Consider the following 27,389-nt stretch of genomic DNA (forward strand, 5'->3'; position numbering starts at 1 on the left):
CTGTAGAAACTGGTCTATTTTCACTGTTAGGTTACTTGTCCATCCACAACGTAATTTATTTTAAGTTCCCTGCTTGTTTTACCTGATGCAGCTTGCCTATGTATGTGCATTCATATTTAACAATAAAACTATTGTATTCTTACCTAATTCTGAATTGGTTTTAAGAAGCTTTGTCGGAATAAACAGACCATTATAGCCAAAAGAAGAAACCTTTATTTTCAATATATAAGGCAATGAAGTGGTTAAATGTTGCCGTTCAGCTAGATTGTGAATACTTTAATGCTGAGGACAGGATGTGTGTGAGAAGCTGGCGTAAAACTACTTGGGCCTTCCCAGATATGACAAGGCTCCCAAGGTCCCAACAAAGCTGCTTTCTTCTCGAGTTTATATCGGTTCAGATTCACGACGGTGTCCTTTCAGCCCCTGAGCTGTGTAATACAACCTTGATACATTTCGGCCAGTGCTTGCAAACATCTATGGTAAGCAAACTCCTTCAGCCCTCGGAGACCACTTGGTAAAATACCTCCCACATTGTGACCTTAGCAAAAATGGATAGAGCACAGTGTAATTTTATATTAATAGCCAGAATGTAGTGACATTCAGTGGCTAGATTGCAGCCCATTGAAGCACACATTATGTGAGCACTGGTTCTGTGGATTGGATTGCTTTCTCCCCAGAAGAGCCTCTGTGAGTTCAGTAACCAAACACTTCTGTCAAAGCAAAGAGGAAACAGGAAATTAGATATCTGTGGAGTGTAGTTGAGGACTTAACCTATATAAATAAACTGTTCACAACAAAGTGTACAATTCAGAGGGTATAACAATTACATATGTTTGAAACTAGATGATCCTGCAAATAATCAATTATAGATCAAATAATTGATATTCTCATAAACACAGCCTACCTGTCCCCAGCCTCTTCAAAGTGACATTGCAAGAGCTTGCTCAGGGGACTTCACCAGACATTCTCAGTAAAGTCCAGAAGAAACGTGAAGGGACACCAATTAATCATATCCCAAATAAGCCTGAGAGTAACCTTCTTGTCTACATACACTTATAAACATCCACGAGGTGTAGGTGCATAATTATTCTTCAATTTCCATGCAAGCTTGCTGCCCATTTTTAACAATGTTCTTTAGTTCTTAGTTCAACGGAATTTATTCCGTTTTTTTGTGTGCAACATGGGCTAATCCTTAAGAATAATGTTTTATCTGAGACTTTTGAAAATATTCTACAACCATTTCATATGCTATACAGTAATTTAGAATTTTATTACATTACAAAAGCAATGCTTCAAAACATACTTATTTGGCTGTGACGTACTATGATGCATCTCACAACTGTAAAGGAACGATATGAATTAAATTTGATTCCTTCTTCACTAAGCATGCTTTCTCAAGTGCTCACAGGTAGGGGAAGAACCTGAAGCTTTAAGTGAAATATATTGGTAAATCACAGGCAATACAATTACTATGTGTTGGTGGCTTCTCAGATTCCCCACCACCATAGCGTACGTGAACCATTTTGCCGATACAGATATTAAGTACATAGCATTGGTGAGTCAAATCTTTTTTGAAATGTATCCATGATGTTATGAGATAGTGGCGCCAGTTCAGTATACCGTGGTTGTCATGAAGTAGCCTTTCTTGAAATTACACTATAATAGTGAGGAAAGTGTTAATTTAAGTCTTACTAGCAGAGTCTTACACTCCCATAATTGCTCTCTCTGTCCAAATCCCTTCCCCTCCACATAACTTAAACATGCCGTGCATGAAAAAGGCAAGATGCCACCAGAAAGACATTTGGAAATAAAAGGAATAAGCAATATTTTGGAGGCAGGGGAAGAAATTTAACTGAATTTCTATTTGTATCTGCTCCGATTTTTCAAAAAATTATTTCATGGGATGTGAGTGCCTCTGGCAAATCCAGAATCTGTTGCCCAACCTTAATTGGCCTTGGAGAAAGGCAACAATAAGTGCATGTATACGTGAAAAAGAATATCCTTGCATTAGGAAAACATTTAAAAAATCAAACTCCAAAGGACACTCTGCTATAATATATTGAAGAACATTTAAACACAGGCTTAACCATCTATTGTGATCTCATGCATTTTTCAGATAACAGCAGGGATTAAACTTGCCTGCAGAGAATCCTAGCAGTTTAGTTATGTTACTTAAAAAGGGATTGGATAAATTATATTGTCTGGGCCAAATGCCACCAACACAGATTCCTAGATGGAGCTCTCAATTATGTTAACAACTTGTGTTGAAAGGAACAACAAGCCCCAAACAGTGCTGTAGCCTTGCATTTTGAGACTGAAACTTCAAGTTCCTCCACTCCATTGCAAATATGAGTTGACAGAAACACCCATTCTTCCAAATTAAGTAGCTGGTCTCTTGCTATCTGCAATGAAAACATTCTACACTTATGGTCAACATAACATTGGCTTTATTCACATCCCCTTAACGCCCACCCCAATTTAATCAGGTGTATCTCACTGAGTGCACTTCACAGATGACAGTTTTGTAGGTTCTGTGCAGGCAAAGTATATTTCCATCTGAAAGAGGACGGCGGTTAGCACTATTGCTTCACCACGCCAGGGTCCCTGGTTCGATTCCCGGCTTGGGTCATTGTGTATGCGGAGTCTGCTCATTCTCCCCGTGACTGCATGGGTTTCATCCGGGTGATCCGGTTTCTGCCCACAAGTCCCAAAAGACGTGCTTGTTAGGCGAATTGGACATTCTAAATTCTCCCTCTGTGTACCCGAACAGATGCCGGAGTGTAGTGACTAGGGGATTTTTACAATAACTTCATTGCAGTGTTAATGTAAGTCTACTTGTGACACTAATAAAAATTATTATTATATGCAAATATAACTTTTTTTGTAGATCTCCATTTCTGCAGGTAAACTTGAGCTTGATGGTTTATTACAAAGCTACCATGTTTTGTTTGTTGCTTTGCTGTATTTGTACAGTGGTTGAGGTTAGCTGGGGTACTGCATAGAATGAAATGAAATGCAAACTTAACAGTTATAATAAAGAAGAGAATGATTTTTGTGGCCAAAAGGATGATTACATTAGCTTGAAAAGCTCGGTGCTCAGCACAGTTACATGGCAGTGCGAACAACAGGTTACACGACACACAGTAGACAACAGTATAATGTTTGAGAGAGTATCTGAAAATTGTTTGGCTATTTGACACAAAATGGACAGCGACCAAAATTGTAGGGGAGATGCAGAGCAAATGGAAAACATTTTGGTAAATGTAATGTATCTGTTAATTAATGTTTGAATTATGTTGGCTTTATTTTGTTTGTTACAGTAAAGGTTTTAAGAAGTGAAATGTTGTCCAGTGGGTTTTCTTTCCATTGCCTTTATGGGGATTGCTTTCTTTTTAAAAGTTATCAGTGTCCACAGAAATCATGGGTGGGATTCTCTGGCTGTTTCCTGGCGGCGGGATTCTCTGGCCCCGCTGGCAGCACACCCCCATCCGTGGCGTGGGGTAGTTTCAGAGGGAAATCCCATTGACAAGCAGTGGGAGTACTGAATCCCTCCACCAGCGAACAGCCGAGAAACACACGGCTAGGGGACCAGAGAATCCAGCCCTATATGTAAAGCTGTTAGGCCATCTCTATAATAATTTAACTTGTCCAGGTCCTGAAAGCAAAGTCCACAGTTTAATTATATTTTATATATTGAGTGGAGAATCCCGCCCCTCATCTCTCTTTTTCCAATGTTTTTTTTTTTGTCTCTGTGTTCCATCGTGGGCTTGCCAAAGTGAACTAAATAATGCATGTGATATGTTCAATGCGACAAAAAAAGCCAGATATTATGAGCTATACATGATTTTTACAGATTGAGCTGAGCAAGTGTTTAGAATAGTTCCATTTCCTGCACAGTAGCAAGTGCCAGAACTAATTTACTTGCATGCCATCATTTTGGAAACGACTGTTCAATATACCTTTTGTTGTTCTTGCAGTAGGAATTTAACAGTTACAGATTGCTGGCAATGTCAGTGATCCATTATCACAGACTGAGAATATCTTTATATAATGCTGAAAAGATGTTTCATTTATTAACTGCAGAATTATCATGTACATATTTTCTTGTAAGAAAGATGTATTCAAATGGAGACAGGTAACTTCCATTGACAAAGCTCTCAGGAATCAGCTGTTGCTCCGAGCCATAAAAGACTTAAAAAAAACAGAGATGTTTGGATGAACCAGAAAGTCAGTCAGTCACAAAGAAATACCATTGTTGCCATTTAAGTTTTCAGCCAATCGTACCATTTTGGTGCTAAGAAGCAGCTTTCTGTTCCATCTAAAAGAGAAACAAACGGGAAACATTGATTTCACATCTTAACTAATCCTGTGATGAAATAGTTTTAATTTGCAGTTTTGAACTCCACACTTTCTTCTCGGTCTGACTGGTTAGTGATGACAAAACAAAAAAAGCAACCAATCATGAGAGACCCATAATAATGGTGCTGCCGCACATTCTGCACAGTTGGCAAGTAACTTAACAGGTCTTAATGTCCGAATATTCACTAATCCAGTTGTGGAGCACCAAATCTTTGTGGGAAACTGTTTTAAGACAACTGAGAACAATCACAATTTACAGAGGCCCTACAAAGTGCTCATTTTATTAAGGGATGGGGGCAATGGGTCGTTAGCAATGAGGAGAGATTGAATAAACTGTTCTCCCTAGAGAGACGGAGGCTGAGGGGCGACCTGATAGAAGTTTATAAAATTATTAGGGGTATAGATAGGGTAAAGAGTTGGAAGCTTTTTCCCAGGGCGGAAATTACAATTACAAGGGAGCACGAGTTCAAGGTGAGGGGGGGGAAAGGTTCAGTGGAGATGTGCGGGGGAAGCTTTTTACACAGGGGGCAGTGGTGGCCTGGAATGCACTTCCAAGTGAGGTGGTTGAGGCAGATATGATAACGACCTTTAAGACTTATCGGGATAGGCACATGAACGGATGGAATATAGAAGGATACGGTGGTTGGTCTAGATAGGACACGTGATTGGCGCAGGCTTGGAGGGCCGAAGGGCCTGTTCCTGTGCTGTATTGTTCTTTGTTCTAAGATGACTACTGCTATAATACGCTGTAACTTCTCCTGTCCAGAATTCTTGGGGCCAAATAATTTCTGGATTTTGGAATTTTCTGGGTTATAGGATGAGGTTAGTTTGCCCAACCAAAAGTGTGTGAATGGGAAAGACAGTAGATATAAATAGTTACTTGAAAGGTAAACAGTGATAATGCATTATCAAGCAGTCATGAAATAGTTTTACCTATCTAACTTCGTGGGTGGGATTTTCCACATCCCTGCAGTATGTTTATCGTGGGACAGGTGCCTCACGATTGGCCGCTGGCGGGATCTTCCGGTCCCTCCAATGTCTATAGCTCTTGTGTGGCTTGCCCGACCTGCTGCGGTAGGACGCCTTTGGCGAGGCCGGAACATCCCATGGTGATACAGTGGTCAGCACTGTTGCCTCACAGCGCCAGGGACTCGGGCTCGATTCTGGCCTAGGGTGACTGTCTGCATTGGATTCTCCTCGTGACTGCATGTGTTTCCTCTGGGCGCTCCGGTTTCCTCCCACAAACCAAAGTTGTGCAGGTTACATGGACTGGCCATGTTACATTGCCCCTTGGTGTCAAAAGATATGCAGGTTAGGAGGGTTGACCATGACCAATGAGGGGGATTGCGGGAATAGGGCGGGGGAATGGATCTGGGTGGAGTGCTGTTGGGTGAGTTAGTGCAGATACGATGGGCCAAATTGCCTCCTTTTGCACTGTAGGGATTCTCAAAAAGAACCTGCTGGAGGAAGGACTGGAAAATCCCATCCTGTATCTTCCATGCTTCCATTCCCAAAGTACTTTACTAAAAGGTACTGGGACTTCATACTTATACTTATTTATACTTAAAAAGCGAGTCCCTTGGGTCTATTCAAAATGTTTCCACCCAATTGCTGTAGTGAACTATAGATTTCTAGACTGGCGAGGTTACAGTGTATATATTTACCTAAGCATAAGGTGGGAGGAATCTCCTGTTTGCAATTATGGCCTTATTGAATACTTACTTTGGTACTGAAACGTTTTTTAATGCTAGTATGTAACGTTGCAATTAGTCAATCACTAGGACGAATGTGTTACTCCTCCCAGGGACTAAAATAATTACTACAGGGAAAGTCAGACGAAAATGAGGAAATTTGATTTATTTTTTTCCAAGCTAAACATGTGCTGCATTTGAATGCATTCAATATTTTCCCTTGGTTGGAGAAATGCTGAGTCACAGACTTGCCACATGCATTCTAATGCATATAAAACTGTTGTTTAAACAACTTATTATTCAGCATCATTAACTGTGATGCAACATAAAACTGCTTGGCAGTTGTAAGTCATATCTGATTCTTTTTGCCAACTAAGTTCAATGATAAGATTTAAAACATGATTCATTTAAAGAGGCAATTCTATATAAATGGGAATTTCACCTGTACAAGTATTTGATTAACTGACCCAGCATTGGGAAAGTCTGTTTCAACAGGGGATGAATAATGAAATGAGGATCTAGAGAATACTCAACAGCAAATTTGTCAGCACATTTGAGAGACTGAAAGTGCAGCAAGACCACCTCACATTCTTTTTCTTTCAATTAGTTTTGAAATGTTAACCTGATCTCCAGCAAGGAGTTAGAGTTTGGAAACAGGAAGGATGTAAATCAGTGGACGACTATAAAGAGAGAGAGAAATTTACCTTGAAACAAAAAGACAAAATGCTGGACAATCTCAGCAGCTCTGACAGCATCTGTGGAGAGAGAAGGCAGCTAAGGGGCTGCACCCAAAAGGCAGTTTGCCATGGCGCAGCATGGCCGACAGAAGCCAGGAGACCCCGTTCCGGAATCCACACTGCTCCCAACGCCTCGCAAGACCTAACGCAATCTCGTGAGACGTTGCGATGTAAATCTCTCCCACTGTAGGTGGGATCACTTTTTAGCAAATCTACATATTAAAGCAAGACAGCTAGTCTCACTTTAATGTGCAGATTCCCAAGATACCCGAGGTGTGGGATCGATCTCCTCCTCAGAGACCTCGGGCAAGAGCTGTTCAGTACAAGGTCTGGAGAGAGGTGCAGTGGTATTTGTCTCGGGAGCCAAGGTCAACCGTGGCAAGAGCTAGGCCATGTTCTTTGCGAACTGGGCCGACCGGTCCTTTGTCCCCTTCACTGTCAGGTCAGATTACCTAAAGGTGCTGGGGATATGGTTCGGAGCTGCTGGGGAGTGCACCAAAAACTGGGAGGAGCGCATAGCCAAGGTAAGACAGAAACTGGGCCGGAGGGAGCAACTCTCCATTGCGAGCAAAACCCTGGTCATCAGGTGTGAGGTACTCTCGGTGTTACTGTACATGGCGCAGGTCTGGCCCATAACCCGACCCTACGCCACAGCAGTCACCCGGGCCATCTTCAAATTTATCTGGAGATCCAAGATGGAGCGGGTATGAAGGGGCACCATGTACAAACTCTGGAGAAGGGAGGACGGAACGTACCCAACGCCTCCCTCATCCTGTTGGCCACCTTTGTGTCCAGCTGCACCAAGCTGTGCGTGGACCCCCAGTATGCAAACACCAAGTGTCACTGCATACTGAGGTTCTACCTGTCCCCGGTGTTACGAAGGATGGGCCTGGCCTCATTGCCGCGGAACGCTCCAAGTAGTTAGACCGTGCCATACCACCTGTCCTTTGTGGAAAAGTTTTTGAAGGAAAACACCTTTGACCACAAGGCAATGAAGCAGTGGTCAGCACGTAATGTCCTCGAGGCCCTCAGGGAAAGGAGACTGTGGAGGACGTTGGATGGTTCCTTGAGCAGACTGCCAGAGTCATCTGGCAGAACGTCTCATCACCAGAACTTTCAAACAAGCACGAAGGCCTAGCTTGGCTGGTGGTGAGAAGGGCCCTCCCTGTCAGATTCTTCATGCACACCCGAAGGCTCTGTGCCAATGCACGCTGCCCTCGGAGTGGCTGTGGGGGAAATGAGACGGTCACACACCTCCTTGTGGAATGTGCCTTTGCAAAGATGGTCTGGAGAGAGATGCAGTGGTATTTGTCAAGGTTTATCCCGAGCAGCTCTGTGACACAGGACTCTGTGCTCTACGGACTGTTTCCAGGGACACACACTGAGACAAACATCTACTGCTGCTGGAAGGCCATCAACTCTGTGAAAGACGCTCTTTGGTCTGCCCGAAACTTGCTGATCTTCCAGTGCAAAGAATTGTCCTCGACCGAGTGTTGCAGACTGGCACGTTCCAAGGTCCAGGACTATGTGCTGAGGGACGCACTCAAGCTTGGGGCAGCTGCCGCCAAGGCGCAATGGGGAAAGACCACTGTGTAAGGTTTTTCCAGTAAATGTACACTGAGGGGTGGGCAACAGTGTAAAACACCCTCGGTCTGGGCCACCAACACTCCAATGTATAAAACAAACATGACAATGTAAATATTTAAGAAGGAATTGTAACGTAAAGAGTGATATGTGTATAATATTATCAAAATTGAATGGAAGGAGGTCAAAACAATGTCTAACTCTGATGGAAATGTACAGTCAAGACGGTTCAAAATGTTCTGTAATATTTATGATAAATGTTATGAATAAAGTATATTTTTTTGAATTAAAAACAAAATTGTCAAGGTTCATCCCGAGCAGCTCTGTGACACAGGACTCTGTGCTCTACGGACTGTTTCCAGGGACACACACCGAGACAAACATCAACTGCTGCTGGAAGGTCATCAACTCGGTGAAAGACGCTCTTTGGTCTGCCCAAAACTTGCTGATCTTCCAGTGCAAAGAATTGTCCTCGACCGAGTGTTGCAGACTGGCACATTCCAAGGTCCAGGACTACGTGCTGAGGGATGCACTCAAGCTTGGGGCAGCTGCCGCCAAGGCGCAATGGGGAAAGACCACTGTGTAAGGCCTTTCCAGCAAATGTACACCGAGGGGCGGGGTACAGTGTAAACCCCCCTCGGTCTGGGTCACTAACACTCCAATGTATAAAAGAAACATGACAATGTAAATATTTAAGAAGGAATTGTAATGTAAAGAGTGATATGTGTGTCATGTTATCAAAATTGAATGGAAGAAAGTCAAGGGAATGTGTAACTCTGATGGAAATGTACAGTCAAGACAATTCGAAATATTCTGTAATGTTTAGTGTAGATTTTATGAATAAAGTATATTTGTTGAGAAAAAAACAAAAACAACCGGGGATCAGAAGGACCGACACTTGTGGGTGTATCCCAGGGGATTGGAGGCCCAGGTGCATGCACTTTAGGCAGGGTGGTACCCTGGTAGTGCTAATGCCAACCAGACACCCTGACATTGCCAGATAGCACTGCCAAGGTGTCCAGGTGGCACTGCCAGCTGATGTGGGGGTTGCTTTGGGGGCTCCCAATCTCTTGCTACACTGAGGAGTTCTGGCGAGCGGAGCTCCCCAGGGCCCAGAACGGGACCATGTGCGGCCTCGGCTGTGCATTCCCCACTGAGGCCCCTTATCTAATGAAAGTGTTGTTTTATAACATTGTATTTCTCGGCGCTGCGAGCACTGGGTAACATGCGACTAAACCTGCCCACTACAGGACTTTGTTCCCATTTAGTTAAATCGCACCCAACATTTCGAGTCTGGATGACTCTTTGTCAAAGCCACCTGTCAGCTTCATCCAGACTCGAATGTTAGCTCCCTACACGTTAGCTCTCTCTCTACATAGGCTGTCAGACCTGCTGAGGTTGTCCAGTATTTTCTATTTTTGGTTCATGTTCCAGCATCCACAGTAATTTGCTTTTTTCTTTGAAATCTAGCTTGTGTTGTTCAGGTAGCATGATGACAGCACGCATCAATGTATTTTGGCCTGTTACTGTTTAGATTGGATATCAGGCCTCATCTGCATGAGCCTACAGTTTCATCGTTCTACATATTAAGTTCTTCCTGTGTAATGTGGAAGTCTTTCTCTCCGAATTGTGATCCGTTTTTGCGTTGATTACTGCCAAAGTATTATGACTCTGCATCACTGTTGGGTGAGTGATTCCATCCTTAACATTAGGTTGCTTTGTTTGCATTCTTTCCATTTTGTTGAGTAACGACTTGTTCTCTTGCTCTTTTGTTGAAGTTTATTGTTTTGCACTCATCAGGTCATTCATAAGAATAAAATGTAAGGGACATCTATACTGTAAGAGAAAAGAGTGCTGATTGGTTGGCAAGTGGACTCTGATTGGTACATACATTGCCATGGAGAATGCAGGAGTTGATGGTGACTACCAGTCACTATGGTATCACACCAATGAGTAATGTGGTATATGAATTGCAGTGCCAGTTTGATGCCAGGTATTTAGGCCATATGTTCCAAAGACTGGCACATCATATCCACTGTTCACAATGGGCTAGTACAGATCATACTCAACCAGCTCATGCATGAAAACTGCAAAACATAACATCCAGCATTAGATGTGTTTCTGTGATTGGACAACATTTGCTAAATAACCCTCAATCAATTTAAGCTTGTCAGTCAGGCTCACAGTGTGGCACTTTGTCATGCACTGAAAGCTACATATATTAATACACAGGACCTTGTTCTTTGCAGACAGAATGAACATGTACACACATTGCACCTGTTTCAGCTAAACAAAATAAGTGATAGCCATTCTCTGGCTCATTCCTCAGGGCAATATGTTTATCAATCAGAGTCACGCTGCCTGGTTTAACTGTCAGTCACCATCAACTGGTGCATTTTCCATGGCAACACCTCTATCAATCAGCGTCCACTTGCCAACCTGTCAGCACTCTCTTCTCATGGCAATTTTGTATAAATTGGTTGACCTCCATAACATTGTATTCTTGAGAATATCATGATGAGTGCAAGACCAAAAGATTTGACAAAGAAATGTCTCATTTTCAGCAATATTTATCGACATTATCCTCCCTTGGGAGATATGGGAATGGGACCTTTTCAGCCAGTCGAAAATGTATCACAAGAAAAAATTTGGCCATGGTTTGTGGAACAAATGTGGCCTGTAAATTGCCTTGCAGAATCACAAATCTCTTTCAGCCGCAAGTTCACATGAAGTGAATCATTTGAGGGGAAGTTCAAACTGACAAGAAAGCGGAGTTTAAAAAAAGGTCATGTTTTTTTAAATTTAATTAGGAGCCAATTCACTTTTCTCTTGCATAAAACATAGGAATCAGAAAATGTATATTTAACTTTGGTGCCGTGTTGACTTTAGGCCTTTTGGAACCATTTTTAGAGCGGTGATAGAGGGTATAATCTGTTGAACATTTATACTCTATACTGTTGTGGTTCCTTGAGGCAAGGGTCCACTCGTAAATTATCTGCTTTATTTTTTCTAGCATCAAGTGAAATGTTATTATGCTTTCAGTGGGGTTTTTCCTCCTTTGAATTATTATAGTAATGCAACTCCGGAGGTCGAAATATTAAAGGCAGGGAAGCCTTCTTTCTGTGTGAGCACACACGTATTTTCATGTCAGCGTATTTTAGAGCCCTGGGGCAGGCTTGCCCTGGAGGGCATAGGTGCTGCTCACAGGTTTGACCAGATTTCAGACAACACCTCGGTAGAAAAACAAGGGCGAGGCCGAAAGAGTCAGGACATGTAACCTTCCTTCACACAGTCAGGTGTACTGGAGTACGTTCTAAGAGCTATTCCTCAGCTACATTAAAAGAGTACAGAATGTTGCATTGTGACTGAGTGATTAGCTTCCCATTCAACCTGATCTATGCGGTATTACTCACTTCCCTTCAAATCGAGCAATGGAACTTAGTGTTCCAAAATGATGCAGTGCAAAAATGTAATGAACAGATTGCTCTGAGTCACATTAATACAGCCGCATTGAAGGCGGAGATATGGGTGAGCAATTCGGCCGTTCCTGCATTCGGAAAAAAATAATAATTCGCCATTCGAGGGCTGGAGGAGGGGTTCACCCTGCTACCCTGCATTTACATTGCCTCTTATGACATCCCTCAGAAACCTCTTTGGTTGCTTTTGCCTTGAGCTGCTTTTTTATTGCCAGGTTTTCAGTTTGGATCCTGGGAGAACCAGCATTCCTGAGCTGGTTACTCCCATTTATACCGCCAAATCCCCTTTATTCCAATGGCAGATCCAGATCTCCATAGATCTAAGAGCCCACCACTGCAGTACCAAACAGATTTAACAGGATAGGGTTTTGCATGTGGATACTGAATACCAATCTACCAGTATCCAGTGAATTCAGAAATAAAAGCAGTTTCAAAGCGCTTGTGTCCAAGTGCAGTACTACCCACTTACATCAATATTTCAGGGAGCATTCCAACATTGGTAGTGTTAGCGATTTGATGGTGGAAATAGTTCTCTTTCAACTGGCCAGAAGCTGAGGGGGCAGCTTAATTGTTACTGTGCAACTTACCCTTCAGCAGGAAGAATGCAGTCAAAGGAAACTTACATTAACGAGAGAGCAGCTAACAGACAGGAACCTGTAAATAATCCTCCTAGTCAGGCACTGTGTCCCATGGAGGAGACGCCCAGTGGCAGTGTTCACCCACATAGCAAAACACCCCCTGCCTTCACTAACATCCTCCCTGCTTCGCCCTGACTGTCCCTGCTGACCCTTGACCCAACTTCCCTTGTTCTGAGGGTGACATCTTTCACAGCCTCTTCTCAGTTGGATGCAGTTCCAGCAGTGGTCACCATTCCCAAAGGCGCTGCTGAGACCTCTCTGATTGGTTGACAGCATTTGGAGGTGTTGTCCTGTCTGTTAAAGGGATGGGAGCCCTGACAGCATATAATTGGCTGCTGGAAGGTTCCTAAAGTGCAGATGAGACTTCCTAAATTAGGTGAAACAGGATTCCCCCCCCCCCCCCAATTTTCGTGCCCATTATCTGTGCCCCAGACTTCCTGGCAAAATCCAGCTCTAGTATTTCTGCTGATTGAAAAATGGCATAGGATACTCTGGATATGGACAACATCAGATCCATTTAGTAATTGTTAAGTCTTTTCATGATCTGGGCAATTAGGCGAGCCCATCCCTATTTACCTGGGACAGGGGTTGTGGCATTCCACTTGAAACTCTGTGGACCTAGAAACGATGGTTCCCACAATGGTGTAAGGTGGGATATTTCAGGACTTTTGCCCCAATGACACTGCAAGAACAGCAATATTTGTCCAAGTTAAGATGTGCGAACCTGCCGATGATGGTGCCTCGATGAAGTTGTTGCTCTTTTGTCCTTATCTACAATAGAGAACAGAGGGTTGGGAAATGCTTGCAAGGTAAGCTTGGTGAGTTTCTGCAGTTCAACCCTGCAGCAACAGTGCAGCAGTGGCAAAAAAGTTGGATATTGACTGAAAGGGCAGAGAGGGAAATCAATCTCAATTTTGACATTTTTAATTGGCTAAGCCTAAGGATGGAGTTACGGATTTCCACTCTCCTTTGAGTGAAGAAGGACAAGGTCGGCAGATGCATCGGAACACCTGAAAGTTCCCCCTCAAGCCAGACATCATCCTGGCTTGGAATTACACTGCCGTCCCTTCACTGTCGCTGGGTCAAAATCCTGGAAAAACACTCCCCTCCCTAATAGCACTGTGGATATACCGACAGCACATGGGCTGCAGAAGTTCTAGAAAATGGCTCACCACCACCTTCTGAACGGCAATTCGGGATGGGAAATGGCGTTGCCAGTGTTGGCACACCCTCTGAAGGAATAATGAAAACAATCTTATGCAACTTACCTTGAACTTTAACATTGTGCCCTTATTTCTGGGCTATTCCACCAAAAGAAATAATTTGCTTATCTATCCTATCAAATCCTTTAACTGGGGCTGGAATAAAATTTGTTAAGTGTTGTTGCAATTATGCCCATCCAGGTGTGTGGTGAGTATTTCATAATATTCCTGACTTGAAACCTTCACAATGAGTCGAGAGAGGAGCCATCCATTGCAGAGTTCCCAACCTTTGCCTTGCTTGTTTTATTCACTTATACGATCACTACGTACACAATGATTAATCGCGTAGAATATTAAAAACTCTGTATCCTTTCAGTATTATGATCAAGACACAAATGGATATAACTCGTGTAGCTGACACCTACTCAGTAATGCCTGTCTTATCTAAAACCTGAACTCTAGCCTTGAAATTTTGGAAATTGCATTCAAATTCAGGGTTATTCATATTTCACACCGGAGTGCAATGTCTTTAATATTTATTAAATCATGAATAATGTTATTGTCAAATTCCCTGATTAAAGAAAATTGCATCTGTGTATGTTATGATTTAATCTGCAACATTTTGTAATTCAATCAATCTGACATTTTAACGGAGAATTGTATTCATTAAAACCTTCCCATGCTCCTGAATATAGAGGGAGCTCTCTGTATGCTTACTGATATCTTTCAGCCATCTCCCTGTTCATGGTTTAATTTCTGCTTTGTAACTCCTGGGGTCACGGTGATGACCCCCGCCCCCCCCCCCCATCCCCCCAAAACCTCTTGCTGGTGATGTCACTGCAGGAGAAGTGCCATAAAATGTCTGTTACCAACTAGGTTCTGGGCAAAAAGTTTTGAAGTCTATTAAACTAAAATGGAAGCAACCACAGGCTGTTAGAAATCATGTACTTGTATGACTCTAATGCTTCTGCAAAATGACATTCCCTTATAACTATTACAAGTAAACCCAGTGTTCCTTGCCTGCTATCAGTAGCCATTTAGAGATAGTTCTATAGGTTAGAAAAGTTAATCTTGCCTGATGCGAAACATGCCTGTGAAAGATCATCCTTTTCTACTCATGCTTAATCACCAGTGCTCTCTTACAACTAATTCTGAGAACATTTTTCGGACAAATTTTCCCTGCCAATATGCAAGTCATACATCATGTAATGTCACGAGATAATCAAATGTAGATTATTACTGTGTGGCAAATGAAACGGTGCTTTACATGCAGCCTCATTTCCTCCCCCAATGAATTGATACATTGAAGTAAAACAAAAAGGCACTTGTGTGTGGTTCAGTCAAAATAGCAAACACCTATCAAAACAAAGAATGTGAACGTTGAATAGCTAATGGGATCTGGATGGTTAGGGAGAGTGGGTTAGTGCTAGCTTCCCAGCTCAAAGCCCTTTGGGCATACACCTGGTGTCAGGTCATGTTACACTGGCACTCCCAGACCTGCAGGTCAGGACCTAGCTGCTGACAGGCCCGAAACCCTCAGCGTGTCTCTGAACCATCTTTGAGAGACAGGGCTGTCAAACGCCAGTCAGCTTTATTTCATGGACATGGAGGCATCTTTTATAATTATCAAAGTGCTCACAGTTTTACACATTGTCAGAAAAACAGTACCTGGTCAAAATGGTTAGAATTACTTGGCAAACTAACAAAACAATTCAGTGCGAATTGTAATCAGTTACTGTCTTTTCTTTCAGTGACATTTATGGGAAATGTGTCCAGTAAAAGTTTAAGAAGGGTTCAGCATTCTGAACTGATTGAAGTCATTAACCATTTCACTGCCAAATCTCCTCTGTACAATGTACGCATATATTATTTCCTAACAAAACACACAAAAAAATGTTTCAGTATGAACTGATGTTCAGAGAGCTCAGATCGTCTTGTGGTAAACAAAAGCTGAACCAAGGAATGAGAGATGAGGAGAAGGAGGCCAAATATTTTATCAAGGGGATAGGTTTTGGCAAAGTGATTAAATAAAGCGAGTGATGGAAAGGCAGAGTGGTCTAGGGATATCAGAGAGCAGAAGCCAGATTTCTGAAGCATTGCCTACTGGCCATAACATTTATTTCATAAATGGCAGTTTTGGATAAAGTAAAATTGTCACAAAATGCTTGCAAACTGTGTGGCATTTTATTTGTTTCCAAGGGATTAGAAGTTGGGGCAGGTGACTCTCATAAGACTATAAGGCCATAAGACATAGGAGCAGAATTAGATCACTCGGCCCATCGAGTTTGCTCCGCCATTCAATCATGGCTGATATTTTTCTCATCCCCACACTCCTGCCTTCTCCCCATAACCCCTGATCCCCTTATTGATCAAGAACCTATCAATCTCTGTCTTAAAGACACTCAGTGAATTGGCCTCCAGAACCTTCTGCGGCAGAGTTCCACAGATTCACCACCCTCTGGCTGAAGAAATTCCTCCTCATTTCTGTTTTAATAGATCGTCCCTTTAGTCTGAGATTGTGCCCTCTGGTTCTAGTTTTCCCTACATCCTCTCCACATCCGCTCTATCCAGGCCTCGCAGTATCCTGCAAATTTCAATAAGATCCCTGCACATCCTTCCAAACTCCAACGAGTACAGACCCAGAGTCCTCAACCGTTCCTCATACGGCAACCTCTTCATTTCAGGGATCATTCTTGTGAACCTCCACTGGACCAGTTCCGAGGCCAGCAAATCATTCCTTAGATATGGGGCCCAAAACTGCTCACAATACTCCAAATGGGGTCTGACCAGAGCCTTATGTAGCCTCAGAAGTACATCCCTCGGCCGGGATTCTCTCCTACCCGGCAGGGCGGGGGGTCCCGGCGGGATGGAGTGACGGGAACTACTCCGGCGTCGGGTCACCCCAAAGATGCGGATTTCTCCGCACCTTTAGGGGCCAAGCCCTCACCTTGAGGGGCTCGGCCCACGCAGGAGTGGTTGGCGCGCCGCCAGCCAGCGGGAAAGGCCTTTGGCACCATGCCAACCGGGGCCAAAAGGACTTCGCTGGCCGGCGGAAGTCCGCGCATGCGCGGGAGCATCAGCGACTGCTGACGTCATCCCTGCGCATGCGCAGGGGTGGGGGGGTCTCTTCCGCATCGCCCATGGTGAAGGCTATGGCTGAGGCGGAGGGAAAAGAGTGCCCCCACGGCACAGGCCCGCCCGTGGATCGGTGGGCCCCGATCTCGGGCCAGGCCACCGTGGGGTCACCCCCCGGGGCCAGATCGCCCCCTCCCCCCCCAGGATGCCGGAGCCTGCCCAAGCCGCCTGGTCCCGCCGGTAAGAGAGGTGGTTTGATTCTCGCCGGCGGGACTGGCATTCCAGCAGCGGGAATTCGGCCCATCGTGGGCCGGAGAATCGCTGGGGTGGGCTCGCTGACAAGCGCGGCACAATTCCCGCCCCCGCCGAATATCTGGTGCCGGAGAATTTGGCAACCGGCGGGGCGGGATTCACGCCAGCCCCCGCCAATTCTCCGACCCGGCGGGGGGTCAGAGAATCTCGCCCCTGGGCTTGTATTCTAGCCCTCTTGACTGAATGCTAACATTGCATTTGCCTTCCTAACTGCTGACTGGACCTACACGTTAACCTTAAGAGAATCGTGAACAAGTACTCCCAAGTCCCTTTGTGCTTCTGGTTTTCGAAGCATCACCCCATTTCGGAAATAGTCTATGTCTCCATTTCTCCTTCCAAAGTGCATAACCTCACACCTTTCCACATTGTATTCCATCTGTCACTTCTTTGCCCACTCTCCTAGCCTGTCTAAGTCCTTCTGCAGCCCGCCTGCTTCCTCAATACTACCTGTCCCTCTACAGATCTTTGTATCATCTGCAAACTTAGCAAGAGTGCCTTAAGTTCCTTCTTCCAGATCATTAATGTATATTGTGAAAAGTTGTGGTCCCAACACCACACCACTAGTCACCGCTGCCATCCTGAAAAAGACCCCTTTATCCCCACTCTCTGCCTTCTGCCAGTCAGCCAATCCTCTATACATGCCAGGATCTTACCCTTACCACCATGGGCTCTTAACTTATTTAACAGTCTCCTATGCGGCACCTTGTCAAATGCCTTCTGGAAATCTAAATAAATCATGTCCACTAGTTCTCCTTTGTCTAATTTCCTTGTTACTTCCTCAAACAGATTTGTCAGACATGACCTCCCCTTGACGAAGCCGTGGTGCCTCAGTCCTATTTTATCATGCACTTCCAAGTACTCCGCAAACTCATCTTTAACAATGGACTCTAAAATCTTACTAATGACCGAAGTCAGGCTAACTGACCTATTATTTCCTATCTTCTGCCTTCCTCCCTTCTTAAACTCTCGAAGTACTGAGGAGGATGCCGGGTGCAGAGGTATGGATGGGTGGAAGGCCTACTTTGGGTCCCCAGCACTATGTTCAAAATTTAATTAAAAAATATAAAGCTATCCCTCCAGCTCTCACACATCACCCCCACATCCTCTGTGCACTCCCCATGCCCCATCAATGCTGATCCATGTCACCTCATGGCCTGATCCCACCTCCATGGCCCTTCATGCCCTGAATTCCAAGCTATGCCCCAGTACCCACTGCTGTACCCCTTTATAGCCCCATGACAACTTAGTGTGGACACAAGGCTATCCATCGCCCTACCAACCACTCTTATACCTATCATGCCAACTCACTCAGTATCCACCATGGGCAGCCCACAGAGCCCATTCAGAAATGGGGTAAAATAAAGTTACATAAAGTAAGTGTTTATTGCAGACTTTACTATCTTGAAAAAACACTCTCATTCTTAAAAAAGTTACTACATTTACATTCCTTCATCTACATTACGTTTTGCTGCCACAAACATTTCATTTAAATGCACAATCCTTTACAACAACAAGCACTGGAATTTATAAACTCACGTCAAAGAGTCTATAACTACTTGTAGCTGTCAATTAAACTGTGAAATGGAAGGCACCCTATTGTAACAATGTGTGGTTGTGAAATCAACAGTCATGCAGCACTAATCCAGTAATGGAAGCCCTCAGGCTTAGAGTAGCAATTTAGGGATGGACCATTAATAATGTCCCAGCCATCAATGAGCACATCCCATGAATGAAAAAAAAAGCAGACGGTTTGAAATAAAGTGAAATGATTTTTCCTTTTTACACTGCAAACACTTATTTTCAAAGATTTAAAGGGTAGGACTGTTAAAAGTCTTGACAGCATGACAGCTACATTAGACAGATGCGTTTGGCAGGTCTACTGACAGTTCCAAAGAGCTTGACAATTTATGCACATTTTATGCACATTCAGGCCTAATTTTAACCATTTCAAAGGGCACCCTACCTCCCCAATAATGTCCCAGGACCAGTTCCAAATGCATACTTTACCTCTTGGCCTTTCAAATTAATCCACAAAGTTTCGACTAGTTCTTACCTGGTCTACTCTGCACACTGAGGATTTCATACTCCTGGTCTACCAAAATCTGACTGCTGTGGAGGCATATAATGATTGAAATAGTCAGCTGCCTCCGTAAACTGTGCCTGTCCAAAATGCGTACCACCCACAATTCTGCCCCTGATGAAATGGGAAGTGTCTCCCCATTGTGGCAAAAATCCAGGCCCATGCTTTAGAATGGTTTAAGATGAACTTTTGGTCATTGATTCCCAGCTGGTGAGCCCCTGACCTCAGCTGACTATTAAACCAGTTATCAATTGGAGATACGGGCGGGATTCTCCCATCTGAAGGCAGAGTGTTGACGCCGTTGTAAAAACTGGAGAGTTTAAAGACGGCGTCATCGGACCGCTAAGTGTAGCAATCCTCTGCCCTACGGGAGGCCAGCACGGCACTGGAGCGACCCACCCCGCTCCAGCTGCCGATAACGACGTCAAATGGGCGCTGCGGAGACGTCTGCGCATGCGCACTGCGACTGGCGCGAATGAGAGCATAGGCACTGCGACCGGCGCGAATGCGCGCATGCTCAGTGGCCTCCTTCGCTGCGCCGGCCCCGACACAACATGAGTAGGGATTCAGGGGCCGGCGTGGAGCAAAAGAGGCCCCCACCACGAGAGGCTAGCCCGCCGATCAGTAGGCCCCGATCGCGGGCTACGCCACAATGGAGGACCTCCCCCCGGGTCAGACCCCACCCTCCCCCACACCAGGCCGCCCCAGACAGGATGGATGCCACGCCGGGTAAGACCAGATGTGAACGGCGCCGGCGGGCCACGGGCTTTTTTGGGCGGCCACTCGGCCCATCCCGGGCGGAGAATTGCCAGGGGGGGCCGAGTAGAGCGGCCCCGACAGGCGCCGCGCTGACCATGCCGGAGCCAATGGCGCCGATTCGCCATTCACCGGAGAATCGGCGGACCGGAGTCGGGGCGACGTCGCGCAATTCACGCCTGCCGCTGATTCTCCGACCCGGCGTGGGGTGAGAGAATCCGGCCCGTGATGCTTTGCAGGAATATTTGCATCACTGAATTCAGTTTTGAACCACAGGGTGGTGTACAGGGCGTAGTGCAGATTCACCAGACCGATACCAGGGCAGACGGAGTTAAATAAGAACGGAATGTTATTGAGATAGAGAGATATGAGAAAATTCATATTCAAAAAAACATGAACTGTTTCTCTCTCCACAGATGCTGGCAGACCTGCTGATCTTTTCCAACACTTTCTGTTTTGACTTCAGCAGCGGGATTCTCCGCAATCGGCGCGATGTCCGCCGACCGGCGCCAGAAACGGCGCGAATCAGTCCGGCATCGCGCCGCCCAAAGGTGCGGACTTCTCCGCACCTTGAGGGGCCAAGCCCTCACCTTGAGGGGCTAGGCCCACGCCGGACTGATTTCCGCCCAGCCGGCTGGCGGGAAAGGCCTTTGGTGCCCCGCCAGCTGGTGCAGAAATGACTTTGCCGTGCGACGCATGCGCGGGAGCGTCAGCGGTCGCTCACGGCATCCCTGCGCATGCGCAGTGGAGGGGGTCTCTTCCGCCTCCGCCATAGTAAAGACCATGGCAAAGGCGGAAGGAAAAGAGTGCCCCCACGGCACTGGCCCGCCCGCGGATCGGTGGGCCCCGATCGCGGGCCAGGCCACCGTGGGGGCACCCCCTGGGGCCAGATCGCCCCGCCCCCCCCCCCCCAGGACCCCGGAGCCCGCCCGCACCGCCTTGTTCCGCCATTCAAAAGGTGGTTCAATCCACGCCGGTTGACAGCGGCGGGACTTCGGCCCATCGCGGACTGGAGAATCGCCGAGGGTGGGCCTGCCGACCGGCGCGATTTCCGCCGACCGGCGCGGCTCGATTCCCGCCCCGCCGAATCTCCAATGGCGGAGAATTCGGGACACGGCGGGGGCGGGATTCACGGCGGCTCCCTGCGATTCTCCGACCCGGTGGGGGGTCAGAGAATCGCGCCCCAGATTTCCAGCATCCACAATATTTTTGATTTACACAAAATTATGATAGGTTACATAAATGTGATTTGTATTCCCGTGAATCATAGAATCCTTACAGTGCAGAAGGAGGCCATTTGGCCCATTAAGTCTGCACCGACCCTTCGAAAGACCAGTAACCCCATCAAACCTATGGACACTTAGGAGCAATTTAACATGGCCAATCCACCTAACCTGCACATCTTTGAACTGCGGGAGGAAATCAGCGCACCAGAGGAAACCCACGCAGACACGGGCCAATGTGCAAACTCAACACAGACAGTCACCCAAGGTCAGAATCGAACCTGGGTCCCTGGTGAGGCAGCAGTGCCAACCACTGTGCCAGCATGCCACCCCTTGATCTGATCGAGGTGTTTGAAATGTGTGAAGGGCTTGCTAGGGTATAAACTGTTTATTTGGTCGGGGAATCAAGAACAAGTGAATATAATCTTGAAATTAGAGCCAGCTCAGTCAAGAACGAAAGCAGGAATGACTCTCCATACAAAGTTTAGTAGAACAATGGAAATTTCTCCCTCAAAGGCTGTAGATACTGGGATGACTGGCGCCTTCAAGACAGGCATCAGTAGAATTTTGGGAAGTGAGAGAGTATCTAGGGAAGTGAAGAAAGTGGCTAAAATGGAGTTGAAGTGAAAATCAACCATAATCTAATCGAATAGTGGAGCAGGCTGAAGGAGCTCAATATCCTACACCTCTTCATGTATTCAGACTGGAATGTGACGCAGTATGGAGGAATCTAACTAGTTTATAAAACTGGCTTCCGTTTACAATTTCATCCCATAATATTTCAGCTCAATAACAATTTCAAGGAAACTGTCCAAAATTTAAATTTACGCCATGGTATAAGGTAAGGTAAAGTTGCCATAGTCCCAGATGACCTTTGAGGGGGAAAGCTGACTGGTAGTGATCACCACACCTTAGGCGAGGGGCAAAGTTAAGAAGGTTCATGAATAACCTCAGCTGGTATGGGAATTGAACCTTGCTGCTTGCCTTGCTCTGCATCGTGAACCAGCTGTCTAGCCAATTGTCTAGCCAACTGCGGGCGGCACGGTAGCCCAGTGGTTAGCACAGTTGCTTCTCAGCTCCAGGGTCACAGGATCGATTCCCGGCTTGGGTCACTGACTGTGCGGAGTCTGCACATTCTCCCCATGTCTGCATGGGTTTCCTCCGGATGCTCTGGTTTCCTCCCACAATCCAAAGATGTATGGGTTAGATGGATTGGGCGTGCTAAATTGTCCCTTAGTGACCAAAAAGGTTACATGGGGTTACTGGGCTACGGGGATAGGGTGGAGGTGTGAGCTTAAGTAGGGTGCTCTTTCCAAGGGCCAGTGCAGACTTGATGGGCCGAATGGCCTTCTGCACTGTAAATTCTTTGATCTATGATCTGTGATCTATGAACTGAGCTAACCTGGCCCCCCTTGGTATAAGCCTTGGTATATTATAGAAATGGCAACTTTCAGTGTGTGTTTTAAACTTTTAACACATCAGTGAGTTTGTGTGTAAGGCGCAGATGGATACATCTTTTATACATCTTAAAGCACTGCAATAATGAGCTTAAATCTGTTGCTAATTGAAGATCATTTGTGGCTGTGCCATGGAAAATCTGGCTGAAGAAACATTTGTCCTGATAGCAATAAAAATATATTAATAGGAAGCCGGCCTTTATGATTACATTTTTAAAACATTTTTAGCTAAGTTATTTTTTGTAATAAAACGATGTTATCATTAACACAAATTTTTATATAGTTTTCTGTTAAATAACAACAGTATTATAAGGTTCTGCTCAAAGAAATTAGTGGCAAATCTTTTTTCACCAACCACCAGCAGGACAGGGTTGTTTTAACTAAGAAAAATGAGGCACGGGAGGCATAACAATGAACATTAAACTTTAATTCTGTCCCATTTAAAGGCTGATAGCACCATCCTTTCAATGTTGAATACTCTCTCAGGGTGAAAACTGCCACACACCTTTTATGACGCATGCTTTACATTGGTTCACAAGCAACGTGAAGAGTTGTAAATGCACAACAAAATTACTGGGGAAAAATTTCAATTATTTCTCGCTGTGAATTCTTGGCTGTACCCTAGAACTAAACTAAAAGTAACAGTACACATCTGTTTACTATAATTATGCAGCGTGAGACTGGTGTGTTGAAATGCGTATTCCAAAAAAACATTAAATTCCTCAAAGTGCCTCGAGATTAACTTCTATCCACCAGGGGGAGCAGGCCACAAGCACACAACCTCTGTGCCTTGACTTGATCTTCAAGATTAGCCATTTGTTTATTTCCATTATGATGCGCAAATATAATACTGGCAGCAGTTAATTTGAAGTGGAGGGTCTTGTTTTGCAATAGAAGTATCCTGTTTCCTGCTGCTCCTCACGCCCGATCCCTGGATGGAGGCCTTCACCTGATGGATTTATGCATTTCCACAACACAGAATAATTAACCCCTTGAGAAATATGGCTGCATCATGAACTGTAAATATACAAGGTCACGCTTTTTGTTGCTTACTCAATGGGCAATATAAGCAAAGACTTAGATTCTGATTCCCTCGTATTTCTCTCATTCAGAAGTATTTGTATTCACAGTTGATAGTAAAGTAGTTGTGTATATGAAGGGAAAACACTTGTGTCATTTGGGAGCTGCAAAAGGAAATGCAATTCTCAGAGGAAAAAGGTGAATATCTACATATAAACCAAAGGGCCAAAAACCTAGCTACAAGCTTTTGTTGTTTATGGTTCATATACACTGGGCTCTGTTCCAATTTTAAATTTACTGTGGTGAATGGCGAGGAATTATTTGGCTGACTTCATCACAGAGGCAAATTCACAATAACCACAGTGTGATGAGGGCCGATTCGGCCTTGTCTCTTGTTTAATTTGTTTGCTGTATGGTGAACTTTTCTAAAGATTTTCCAGTAGGCCTTGTCCGAGGTGAAGTGTGGGAGCTTTTCCCTCAGTCAAAGCCCCATTTACTTGGGAATGTGGTTCCCCAGTTCCTGTGGATAAGTTGCTGTTTGACCCCATAATGTCGGTCAAATAGATATAATGTGAATGAGAGCTTTAGATCATCAGTAGAGTCGGGTTCAAGTCCTGTACAGCAACATTGCCATTTGAAGCTGTGTTTACATTAGAAATGACTTTCCCCCAGGATGTGGAAAGCATTTCAAAGTAGCTTTTTTATTTCTTGCTTTCGGGGAAAGTGACCCTTTGCGTCCCAGTGGGATTGGTGAGCAACCACGGGGAGCATAAGTGGCTGTGACTCTCACCATTTGTCTAGTTGAAATATTCCTTCAAGTTAATGTCCCCTTTTCCCCGATCCCTGCTTACCTCTATTTCTTTGTCCCTTCATGTGTTCACCCTGGAACATTCCACTCCCCTCCTGCCCTCCCGCTAGATTATGGAGGAAATCTTCGCCAGAATTCATTGATGCCTATGCGGACTACTGCCATGATCACCAGCCCAGACCAAAAATAGTTAACTCTCCCATTCACTTAAAATCAACATTATCATGAAAAGCTGCTAACATGAAACTTGTCACATGATAATGTCATGAGCCTTTTAAACAAATCTATGTACCGGATATACGAGAAACAAAATGTTGAACTACAACACTGGGATAAGCATTGTCGCATGCAAGCTGTGTCTTTGTAGGTTCAGGCTCGATACTGCCGGCTATTAATTAAAGATATGCCAGTTCAACTGTTTTTTTTGGCTGGACTGTTACATTTTTTGCAACATGTCTTCCCTTGCATCTCCCTTCCCTGTTCTGGCGCATTTCCTTCCAACAGCACACCCCTTCCCCACCCCCAACCCCCTCCGCATGGTTGCGGAGGTCATGCCAGAACTCGCCTGGATTTGAAGCATATGGTGCTAACCCCTCAGATCTGCTGACCCCATCATTTCTCAATGGGTGAACTTGACAACCAGTTACTCACAGAGGTTCTGGTTGTGGGGCCCCCCTGCTCTGTTCTTCTGTACTACCCCCCAAAAAAAAGAATGTCTTCTATATTCTTGCCCGCCTCACACAGGCAGCTTGAGGAGCTTTTTAACAGAATGATTGCATGTTAGCAGGCTGGTTCCTTCATTAATCTTAGTTACTCCTTACAAACCTCTCTTTCACTGTCCCCCTCTCTCTTTAAAACCAGAACTGCGGACAAGCTGATAGAGGAATCTGGATTTTTCGACCAGAGTGGTCTCCCTTTATGAATCATTCTTGAGTGATTTCACAGTCGACCCTATCAGTGGAAATTATGCTCTCTTTCAGTGCCTCCATCTAAAGCCAAACAGTGACTCATTGTTTCAAGCAGGCCGATGGATTAAGTATGCTGACTGTCAGATTGACAGATGCTTTATATTTTAAAAATGAGATAAAACATTTTAAGTCAGGCAAACTTAAGCCAAGAGATGTCATTGTCCCAATTTTATCAATAGAGGTATTTTTAAGTGATGGTGTTCTGATGGTTGCTATTTCCCTTCTTACATTTAATTTTCTCTAATTGTTATGACTCTGCTTTTCCTGAAAGCTGCAGTATCTCCCTTTTCAATATTCTTCATCATAGGATGGCAGAACAATCCAACATCCAATCCACACTACATCCCCTTTAACGCATCACAGGCCTCTCACATTCCCACATATGGGAGCCCTCTCACCAACCTCTACTTACGGATTCACAAACCCCTCGGATTTTGCTGCACCATTTTCTAATCTCTGTGACAAATCGCAGGTGTGTTTTGTACTATTTGCTTTTACACTATTAAAATTAAAAAATGTACAATTTTGTCAGCACTTAAAATGGGGTGATGGAACTTTAATAGCATAAGTCACAATAACCAATGTGAAACATGTTATGGATCCACTTTAAGGTCACTTACGTAATATTCAGGTCAAGCAGTTTCTACAAACTCGTTAACTTAACATTTTAGAATGGGGTTAAGAAGATATGGATCGGATAGAGCTCCCCTCGAAGCCTTCTTCGTGAAATAAGATGTAATGCTTGAAGACATATTTTTGGGGGAAACGAGATATAGGCTGATAGGAAGCAGTTACTTCAGAAAATATTTTTAACAATTGGTGATGTAAGTAAGATGCAGCATGACAGCACGATTAAATGACTGGGTACGGGCATTATGTGGCCATTTAAAGTTCTCTGCATTTTCTATTGAATGAGGTGCTGAGCGAGATCTATTCATGGCGGTGGGATAACTGGGTCCCACGCCGGCGCACAGGATTCCTGGCGAAAAGGCAAATACCGTCAGCAGTAAATCTGTGGGGTCAGTAAATCCCGCTGAAGAGCCGCCTCCAGTGCCGCAAAACATGGGGCAGGTTGGTTACTGCTTTTGCAACCAAGCTTCAGGTTGTCTATTTTCATCGATATGTTAAAGGAATAAAATTCATCACTGAATCAAAATTTGAAAGTATATGTTACTGAATGATTGTTTCAGTACAGTTAGCACACGGATTCTTCATCTGTTGACAGATGAATAGTCATCTTATTAGAGTTTATTTTGCATTATGACTTCAGACTACCTATGTAGGTTTGCATTTTTATCAAAACAGGGAATGTCACTTTTAACAGTGCTAAGCATCAGACACATGGTTCAGAGTTGCTACTGAATGAAGCTCAGACTGGCAAGACACAGAATCTTACCCCCCCCCCCACCACCCGCTCCCCCCCCCCCCCGACCCCTCCTCACCCCCCCACCATCCCACCGAGTTTTGCCAATCTTGCAGAAGTTCCTTACTGATGAGGAGAATGCTGACTTGTAAATCATCACCAAATGTTCTGCACCTTCAACCTTCATAACAAAGTTGTGTCACTGAAGATAACCAGCAACTCGTTAATATTCTCTTCATCACTGGGGCACTTTCTCTAGTCCAGCAAGAAGGCTGAGGTTGCCTGTTTTAGCATTCCTCCTTTGTATCCACTGCTACTCAACCATTATTGTCTTTCTTGAAATGTACGGCCGTCACTGGAACTTCATAAACAAAAGTTCTGGCAAGAAAGTTTTGAGATTGCTTTTAGTTTTTCCTCACCAAGTTTGCCAATGACACATCATTACAGATTTTTTTTTTCTTTGTTACGAAATGAAGTAAAATCTGTGCCTAATTCCCTGTCTGTTTCTTTGCTACTTTAAATATGTAAAACTATCCAAGCAAACCGACCCTCAGGGCATGAAGCCTTTTACAATCTCGTTATTTTTAAAAGCAGAAATAGGTTTAAACGTTCAGTTTAAACATTTTTAGTTGAAGCATTT

General features: G+C 44.6%; 1 long non-coding RNA gene across 1 annotated transcript; it reads right to left on the reverse strand.

The window, feature by feature from the left end:
• Positions 1-229: 229 nt before the first annotated feature.
• LOC140387166 (uncharacterized) lies at positions 230-27,158 on the reverse strand. The gene is made up of 3 exons (XR_011933753.1): positions 26,877-27,158; positions 4,285-4,318; positions 230-710 (listed from the first exon to the last, which is right to left on the reverse strand). It is a non-coding gene; the product is annotated as an uncharacterized lncRNA (long non-coding RNA).
• Positions 27,159-27,389: the final 231 nt, after the last annotated feature.

This window comes from Scyliorhinus torazame, chromosome 12, assembly GCF_047496885.1.
Source record: "Scyliorhinus torazame isolate Kashiwa2021f chromosome 12, sScyTor2.1, whole genome shotgun sequence".
NCBI lineage: Eukaryota > Metazoa > Chordata > Chondrichthyes > Carcharhiniformes > Scyliorhinidae > Scyliorhinus > Scyliorhinus torazame.